The sequence below is a fragment of the Capra hircus genome, chromosome 2, assembly GCF_001704415.2.
Source record: "Capra hircus breed San Clemente chromosome 2, ASM170441v1, whole genome shotgun sequence".
Lineage (NCBI taxonomy): Eukaryota > Metazoa > Chordata > Mammalia > Artiodactyla > Bovidae > Capra > Capra hircus.
The window spans coordinates 126,415,584-126,425,775 of NC_030809.1; the positions used below are offsets into that span (position 1 = coordinate 126,415,584).

The 10,192-nt window shown below is 42.5% G+C and overlaps 1 pseudogene; it reads right to left on the reverse strand.

Moving 5' to 3' along the window:
* On the reverse strand, positions 4,511-5,030 carry LOC108633463 (annotated as a pseudogene).

The following is a 10,192-nucleotide window of genomic DNA, read 5'->3' on the forward strand; positions in this document are numbered from 1 at the left end:
TTCTAGCTCCACAAATAACACATTTTTTATCCTCTGAAATCAATAAAATATAAAGCTTTCCTTCCTTTTTCTCTCCTCTCTATATCCACCTCTTCATATTCTCTGCCCCAGTGACTCACTCTGCTAAACTAAAAATAAATAAACCAAAAGAGGGCAATAACATATCATTCACAAACTCTTACTTACCTCTTGTGGCACATAGCATTTATGTGATGAATTGCCTATGCCTGTTAGTGGCTCAACAACCTGGTTATTTAGTTATTTTAGAGCTCTCAGTCAGCCTCCTTGATTTATTGGACTGGGAAATAGCAATACATTCCAAGACCAGCGAAATATCTCTGTATGTATTTAAAACAGATGATAAAACTTATTCTACAATCGCGGCACAAGAGAAACCATGAGAGATTAACATGAACAATGCTGGATCTCCTCATTTTTGTAACACCAAGAAATAAGTACATAAGTGAATGAATCTATAGTATTTGAAAGAGGATAAATGATTACCCTCTTACCCCTTTTTTTCATAAAATGATTCATCTTTAATAATAAAATCTCTAAAAGTTCACTTTCATATGTTAAAGCCATAATAATAAATGTATGATATCAAATATACCATCAAACTTTTAAAAGAGCATTTGGATGGAAAATCTCTAGAATTACAAAACAAAAGAGAATACATAAAAAGATGTCAGAGGCTTACTGATCTCAAAAAGGATCTTAGGAACCTCCCTTTGCCTCTTTCCTTCCTTGGTCCTCCCTACAGGAAGTCAGTGTGAACGACAAGTACAATTTGAAGGATTTCAGTACTAGAGGTGGTGATCTCCAGAGTCACAAGTATAGAAGTTGAAGATCTGACTGAGTGTTCTACTCCCAACTCCCTTTTGGAGCCTCTGAGGATCTGTTCCAGTGCGTGCAGGAGAAGAATCAGCTGCCCTTCAGGAGTTAAACCATCCTGAAAAGACCTCTAGAGAGGCACCTAAGCCAATTCTGCTCCAAGTCTCAGAAATGAACCAACAGCCTTACTTCTTGTACCTGGTCATAATATCTGGTGAGCTTAGGTTTTTCTCACCATGTAAGGATAAATGAGAGAGACCAGACTGTTTGGATTTAGGATAAACATAACAGAGATTACTTTGATTTTAGGACTTAGGTATAAAGAATCATCAACATGGTCCCACCTAGCTTACTTAGGGATGGAATCAAGGGTTAGGGGATCCTATAAAAAGGAAAAAGTGCTCTTCTGCCTGCCTGAATCTCTTAAACTTATAAAATCCTTTCAAAGAAAAGAAAAAAGGGATGAGTTAGAGGGCAGAGACGGGGACGGAGTGGGGGTGGGGGACTCATTAAGTATAAGACTGGATTCACAGTCCTGACTTCACATGAATTCTTTCTAGGTTTATCCCTCTCAAATATCCTGTTACAGATTTCCTTCCCCGCCAAAAAAAAAAAAAGTTTGAGTTATAAAAAGTATTACATATATAAATATGCAAGTTTATTTGCATGTGTTTCTGTGTGTATGCATAGATAAGAAATATAATCATTGATATCTTTAAACCAATAGTAATTTAAACTATATCTATCGAGAGACACTGCTAAGATGGCAGAGGAATAGGACAGGGAGACCACTTTCTCCCCCACAAATTCATCAAAAGAACATTTAAACGCTCAGTAAATTCCACAAAACAACTTCTGAATGCCAGCAGAGGACTTCAGGCACCCAGAAAAGCAGCCCATTGTCTTCAAAATAGGAAAAAATTATAAAAGACAAAAAAAGAGACAAGAGAGGTAGGGACGGGGCTCTGTCCTGAGAGGGGAGTCTTGAAAAGAGGGAAGTTTCCAAGCACCAGGAGGCACTCTCACTGCCAAGTCTGTGGCAAGCCTTGGAAGCACAGAGCACAACATAGCAGGGAGGGAAAATAAATAAATAATTAAAATCCACAGATTACAAGCCCAACGGTGGCTCCCGAGTGGAGAAGCAGCACAGATGCCTGCACCCGCCGCTGGCAAGCGGGGGCTGGGCAAGGAGGCGCAGGCTGCATTGCCTAGAGTGGGGATCTGGCCTGAGTGCCCCGAGTGCAGTCTGGGCAAACTATTTGGGCTAGCACCAGACTGTGGGATAACTACCACACTAAAAGCCAGTCCTAACCTAGGACACCGCCAGGCCCGCACACAGAACAAAGGACTGAACAGAGACAGCCAGCTGCAGACCATCCCCCTCCGGTGACAGGCAGCCGGAGCCAGAAGGGGGCAATTGCAACCCCAGAGAGACATTATCTACAAAACTGTAAGCAGGCTTCTTTGCTAACTAAGACTTCTTGGGGTCCTGGACGGTCAACATCTGCCTGAGAAGGTGCGCCGGTTGTACACCCAGAAACGGGGGAGGTGATAAGTCACAGCAACCGCGCTTGCAAAACACCTCATCATCTGAGCTGCTCAGACCTGGAAAGGGCACAAAACGCAGGCCCAGTGGAGTCTGCACCTCTGAGGACTTCCCGAGTGCCTGAACCTGAGCGGCTTAGACCTGGGAGGTCCATGCAGCCCAGGGCCGGCCTCAGATGGTTCCCGGTAAAGCAACTAGAGCCTAAACAGTGTGGGCAGGGAGGGTACACAGGCTGTGAGTGGGGGGCAGGTCCAGTGTGGCTGAGGCACAGCAAGCACACGCCAGTGTAATTTGTTTGCAGCATTCCTCCCTCCCAAAGCGTGACTGAACAACTGAGTCTAAATAGAAGTAACCAGAACCGCCCTCTTTGTGTCAGACACTGAAGAGACTAGCAAACAGAAGAAGTTAAAATAGAGGGAAGCACCTTGGAAGTGAGAGGTGCAATAGATTAAAACCCTGTTAGTACCAACTACATAAGAAGGGGCCTATAGACTTTGAGAAATATAAGCCAGACCAAAGAACTATTCGAAAATGAACCGAACCCACAATACCCACAAAAGCACCAGAGAAAGTCCTAAATATATTTTTACTATATTTATGATCATTCTCTTGTTAATTTTTTAATTTTTAAGTCCTATATTACTCATTGACTTTTCACTCTTATAACCTATTATTACTTTGCAAAAAAAAAAAGACCTTATTTTTTAAAAACAAACATCATATATATATTTATAATTTTTGTGACTTTGTTATTTTTTTGTCTTTTTCTCTTTTTTTCTTCTTTTCTTGTTTCAAATTCCAAACTCTACCCTAGATTTCTAATCTTTGCTTTTTGGTATTTGTTATCAATATTGTTCCTTTAAGAACCCAATCTTCAGTACCTATTTTTACTTGGGAGTGAGATAACTGGCTTGAATGCTCTCACCCCTTTGGACTCTCCTTTTTCTTCACCAGGTCACCTCTGTCTCCTCCCGACCTCCTTTCTTCTCTACCCAACTCTGTGAATCTCTGTGTGTTCCAGACACTGGAGAACACTTCAGTTCAGTTCAGTTCAGTTGTTCAGTCATGTCCAACTTTTTGCGACCCTATGAATCGCAGCACGCCAGGCCTCCCTGTCTATCACCATCTCCCAGAGTTCACTCAGACTCACGTCCATCGAGTCCGTGATGCCATCCAGCCATGCCATCCTCGGTCTTCCCCTTCTCCTCCTACCCCCAATCCCTCCCAGCATCAGAGTCTTTTCCAATGAGTCAACTCTTCGCATGAGGTGACCAAAGTACTGGAGCTTCAGCTTTAGCATCATTCTTTCCAAAGAAATCCCAGGGTTGATCTCCTTCAGAATGGACTGGTTGAAACTCCTTGCAGTCCAAGGGACTCTCAAGAGTCTTCTCCAACACCACACTTCAAAAGCATCAATTCTTCGGTGCTCAGCTTTCTTCACAGTCCAACTCTCACATCCATACATGACCACAGGAAAAACCATAGCCTTGACTAGATGGACCTTAGTCGGCAAAGTAATGTCTCTGCTTTTGAATATACTATCTAGGATGGTCATAACTTTCCTTCCAAGGAGTAAGCGTCTTTTAATTTCATGGCTGCAATCACCATCTGCAGTGATTTTGGAGCCCAAAATAATAAAGTCTGACACTGTTTCTACTGTTTCCCCATCTATTTCCCATGAAGTGATGGGACCGGATGCCATGATCTTTGTTTTCTGAATGTTGAGCTTTAAGCCAACTTTTTCACTCTCCTCTTTCACTTTCATCAAGAGGCTTTTTAGCTCCTCTTCACTTTCTGCCATAACTTACCATAAGCAAGTTACAGCATCATATAAGGTTTAAGATAACCATGTTATCCTTGAATTACATAATTTTTGTAATGTTTTACCAGCAATAATTTCAGGAATTCTGAGTATTATAACTGGAGACTAGCCTAAAAATCACAGGATGCTGTGGAAAAGATGCACAGTGTTTATCTGAAGTCATTAGAAAGTTAAGTGGTATTTTCTTCAGGAAACATTGTTACAAGTAGTTTCTTTTGCTAAAAGTTGCTTTTTAAATGTCTATCCACCACTAATTTAAGACAACTATGCTAGATTGTTTCAAAGTAGTTTATTAAGGGGTTCCAGTTTCACTCCTCAATAGATTTTATGTATTCCTCATATGCTTCTTCACTCATTAGTTCATCTAGTTCTGAAGGGTTACTGAATGTCATCTTAATCAGCCAACCATCTTCCTAACAAGACTTGTTGACAAGTCCTGGATTTTCTGCTAGAGCTTTATTAATTTCAGTTACTTCTCCTGATAGAGGAGAATAAAGTACACTAGCAGCTTTCACACTTTCCAAAGCACCAAACTCCTCGTTTATTCAACTTTGTCCCAACTTCAGGCAGACTGCAGTAAACAACATCTCCCAAAGCTTCCTGTGCAAAAATGCTGATTCCCACTGTTCCAACACCATTTTCTGTTGTTACCCATTCGTGTTTTTCTGTGAATTTCCGCACCGACAGCAGAGCAGGGCCGGTGTGCAGCGTCCGGAAGCCCCCCACTCGCAGTCCCCAGGGCCGCAGCGAGCAGGGCGCGCTGGGTGCCGAGATGGCACGCAGGCTGCCGACCACGGCCCGCACGCACCACACCGCGCACAGCACCATGTTCGCAGGGGTGCAGAGGGTCTCCCCGCGGCACCTAGAGTACCCTGGCAGGCGGGGGCGGGGCGGGACGGGGCGGCCCCGGGCCACAGCGAGCCGGAGCGAGCTGGCTGCACCGGGCCACAGGGGCCCCATGTCCAGTTCTAACTATTGCTTCCTGGCCTGCATACAGATTTCTCAAGAGGCAGATTAGGTGGTCTGGTATTCCCATCTCTCTCAGAATTTTCCACAGTTTATTGTGATCCACACAGTCAAAGGCTTTGGCATAGTCAATAAAGCAGAAAGAGATGTTTTTCTGGAACTCTCTTGCTTTTTCCATGATCCAGCGGATGTTGGCAATTTGATCTCTGGTTCCTTTGCCTTTTCTAAAAGCAGCTTGAACATCAGGGAGTTCACAGTTCACGTATTGCTGAAGCCTGGCTTAGCGAATTTTGAGCATTACTTTACTAGCCTGTGAGATGAGTACAATTGTGCCGTAGTTAGAGCATTCTTTTGCATTTCCTTTCTTAGGGACTGGAATGAAAACTGACCCTTTCCAGTCCTGTGGCCACTGCTGAGTTTTCCAAACGTGCTGGCATATTGAGTGCAGCAATTTCACGGCATCATCTTCCAGGAATTGAAACAGCTCAACTGGAATTCCATCACCTCCACTAGCTTTGTTCATAGTGATGCTTTCTAAGGCCCACTTGACTTCACATTCCAGGATGTCTGGCTCTAGATGAGTGATCACATCATCATGATTACCTGGGTCATGAAGATCTTTTTTGCACAGTTCTGTGTATTCTTGCCACCTCTTCTTAATATCTTCTGCTTCTGTTAGGTCCAGACCATTTCTGTCCTTTATCGAGCCCATCTTTGCATCAACTGTTCCCTTGGAATCTCTAATTTTCTTGAAGAGATCTCTAGTCTTTCCCATTCTGTTGCTTTCCTCTATTTCTTTGCATTGATCGCTGAAGAAGGCTTTCTGATCTCTCCTTGCTATTCTTTGGAACTCTGCATTCAAATGCTTATATCTTTCCTTTTCTCCTTTGCTTTTTGCCTCTCTTCTTTTCACAGCTATTTGTAAGGCCTCCCCAGACAGCCATTTCGCTTTTTTGCATTTCTTTTCCATGGGGATAGTCTTGATCCCTGTCTCCTGTACAATGTCACGAACCTCATTCCATAGTTCATCAGGCACTCTATCTATCAGATCTAGGCCCTTAAATCTATTTCTCACTTCCACCGTATAATCATAAGGGATTTGATTTAGGTCATGCCTGGATGGTCTAGTGGTTTTCCCTACTTTCTTAAATTTAAGTCTGAATTTGGCAATAAGGAGTTCATGATCTGAGCCACAGTCAGCTCCTGGTCTTGCTTTTGTTGACTGTATAAAGCTTCTCCATTTTTGGCTACAAACAATATAATCAATCTGATTTCGGTGTTGACAATCTGGTGGTATCCATGTATAGAGTCTTCTCTTGTGTTGTTGGAAGAGGGTGTTTGCTATGACCAGTGCATTTTCTTGGCAAAACTCTGTTAGTCTTTACCCTGCTTTGTTCCACATTCCAAGGCCAAATCTGCCTGTTACTGCAGGTGTTTCTTGACTTCCTACTTTTGCATTCCAGTCCTCTATAATGAAAAGGACATCTTTTTGGGGTGATAGTTCTAAAAGGTCTTGTAGGTCTTCATAGAACCGTTCAACTTCAGTTTCTTCAGCATTACTGGTTGGTAATGCATAGACTTGCATTACCGTGATATTGAATAGTTTGCCTTGGAAACGAACAGAGATCATTCTGTCGTTTTTGAGATTGCATCCAAGTACTGCATTTCAGACTCTTTTGTTGACCATGATGGCTACTCCATTTCTTCTTAGAGATTCCTGCCCGCAGTAGTAGATATAATGGTCAACTGAGTTAAATTCACCCATTCCAGTCCATTTTAGTTCGCTGATACCTAGAATGTCGATGCTCACCCTTGCCATCTCTTGTTTGACCACTTCCAATTTGCCTTGATTCATGGACCTGACATTCCAAGTTCCTATGCAATATTGCTCTTTACAGCATCAGACCTTGCTTCTATCACCAGTCACATCCACAACTGGGTATTGTTTTTGTTTTGGCTCCATCCCTTCATTCTTTCTGAAGTTATTTCTCCACTGATCTCCAGTAGCATATTGGGCACCTAATGACCTGGGGAGTTCCTCTTTCGGTATCCTATCATTTTGCCTTTTCATACTGTTCATGGGGTTCTCAAGGCAAGAATACTGAAGTGGCTTGCCATTCCCTTCTCCAGTGGACCACGTTCTGTCAGACCTCTCTACCATAACCCGCCCGTCTTGGGTTGCCCAGCAGGCATGGCTTGGTTTCATTGAGTTAGACAAGGCTGTGGTCCTAGTGTGATTAGATTGACTAGTTTTCTATGAGTATGCTTTCCGTGTGTCTGCCCTCTGATGCCCTCTTGCAACACCTACCATCTTACTTGGGTTTCTCTTACCTTGGGTGTGGGGTATCTCTTGACGGCTACTCCAGCAAAGCACAGCCGCTGCTCCTTACCTTGGATGAGGGGTATCTCCTTACCACCGCCATTCCTGACCTTAAATGTGGGATAGCTCCTCTAGGCCCTCCTGTGCCTGCACAGCCACCTCTCCTCGAGTTGCTCCTCCCAGCTGCCGCCCCAGGCCTCAGGCTTGGGGTGGCTCCTCAGGGACACCGCCCCTGGCCTCCGGCGGGAGGTGAACACTTAGGGAACTGATTACTGGCTGGATCGGTCTCTCTCCTTTTGATTCCCCTGTTTTATCCTCCTGGCCACCTCATCTCCTTCCTCCCTCTTCTCTTCTCAGTATAATTCCATGAACATCTCTGAGCAATCCAGTTGTGGTGTGCACATAAGGAAGTGATTACTGGCTAGCTTGCTCTCTCCTGCATTGACTCCATCTCATCTCATTTGGGTCACCTCTAACTCCCTCCGCCCTCTTCTCTTCTCCATGTAACTCTGTGAAACTCTCTGGGTGTCCGTCACTGTGGAGAAACTTTTCACCTTGAACCTACATGTTTTATCAACAGTACTGTATACAAGGAGAAGTCTTGAAACTACTGTAAAAATAAGACTGAAAACCAGAAGCAGGAGGCTTAAGTCCACACCCTGAGAACACCAGAGAACTCCTGACTCCAGGGAACATTAATTGACAGGAGCCTCCATACCTACACTGAAACCAAGCACCACCCAAAGGCCAACGTTCCTGAGCAAGACATACCATGCAAATTCTCCAGCAACACAGGAACACAGCCCTGAGCTCCAATATACAGGCTGCCCTAAGTTACTCCAAAACCACTGACATCTCATAACTCATTACTGGACACTTCATTGTACTCCAGAGGGAGTAAATCCAGTTCTACCCACCAGAACACTGACATAAGCTTCCCTAACCAAGAAACCTTGACAAGCCACCTGTACAACCCGACCCAAAGCGAGGAAACACCACAATAAAGAGAACTCCACAAATTGCCAGAATACAGAAAGGACACCCCAAACACAGCAATACAAACAAGATGAAGAGACAGAGGAATACCCAGAAGGTAAAGGAACAAGATAAATGTCCATCAAACCAAACAAAAGAGGAAAAGATGGGGAATCTATCTGATAAAGAATTCCAAATAATGATAGTGAAAATGATCCAAAATCTTGAAATCAAAATGGAATCACAGATAAATAGCCTGGAGACAAGGATTGAGAAGATGCAAGAAAGGTTTAACAAGGACCTAGAAGAAATAAAAAAGAGTCACTATATAATGAATAATGCAATAAATGAGATCAAAAACACTCTGGAGGCAACAAATAGTAGAAAAACGAGGCAGAAGTTAGGATTAGTGAATTAGAAGATAGAATGGTAGAAATAAATGAATCAGAGAGGAAAAAAGAAAAACAAATGAAAAGAAATGAGGACAATCTCAGAGACCTCTAGGACAGTGTTAAAAGTGCCAACATTTGAATCATAGGTGTCCCAGAAGAAGACAAAAAGAAAGACCATGAGAAAATATTTGAGGAAATAAGAGTTGAAAACTTCCCTAAAATGGGGAAGGAAATAATCACCCAAGTTCAAGAAACCCAGAGAGTCCCAAACAGGATAAACCCAAGGCAAAACACCCCAAGACACATATTAATCAAATTAACAAAGATCAAACGCAAAGAATAAATATTAAAAGCAGCAAGGGAAAAACAACAAATAACACACAAGGGGATTCCCATAAGGATAACAGCTGATCTTTCAATAGAAACTCTTCAAGCCAGGAGGGAATGGCAAGACATACTTAAAGTGATGAAAAAATAACCTACAGCCGAGATTGCTATACCCAGCAAGGATCTCCTTCAAATATGAAGGAGAAATCAAAAGATTTACAGACAAGCAAAAGCTGACAGAATTCAGCACCACCAAACCAGCTCTCCAACAAATGCTAAAGGATATTCTCTAGACAGGAAACACAAAAAGGGTGTATAAAATCGAACCCAAAACAATAAAGTAAATGGCAATGGGATCATCCTTATCAATAATTACCGTAAACATAAATGGGTTGAATGCCACAACCAAAAGACAAAGTCTGGCTGAATCGATACAAAAAATACCCCTGTATATGTTGTCTACAAGAGACTCACTTCAAAACAGGGGACACATACAGACTGAAAGTGAAGGGCTGGAAAAAGGTATTGCATGCAAACTGAGACCAAAAGAAAGCAGGAGTAGCAATACTCATACCAGATAAAATAGACTTTAAAACAAAGGCTGTGAAAAGAGACAAAGAAGGACACTACATAACGATCAAAGGATCAATCCAAGAAGAAGATATAACAATTATAAATATATATGCACCCAACATAGGAGCACTGCAATATGTAAGACAAATGCTAACAAGTATGAAAGGGAAAATTAATAATAACACAATAATAGTGGGAGACTTTAATACCCCACTCACTCCTATGGAGAGATCAACTAAACAAAAAATTAACAAGGAAATACAAACTTTATATGATACAACAGACCAGTTAGACCTAATTGACATCTATAGGACATTTCACCCCAAAACAATCATTTTCACCTTTTTCTTAAGTGCACACAGAACCTTCTCCAGGATAGATCACATCCTGGGCCATAACCCTCACCTTGGTAAATTCAAAAATACTGAAATCATTCC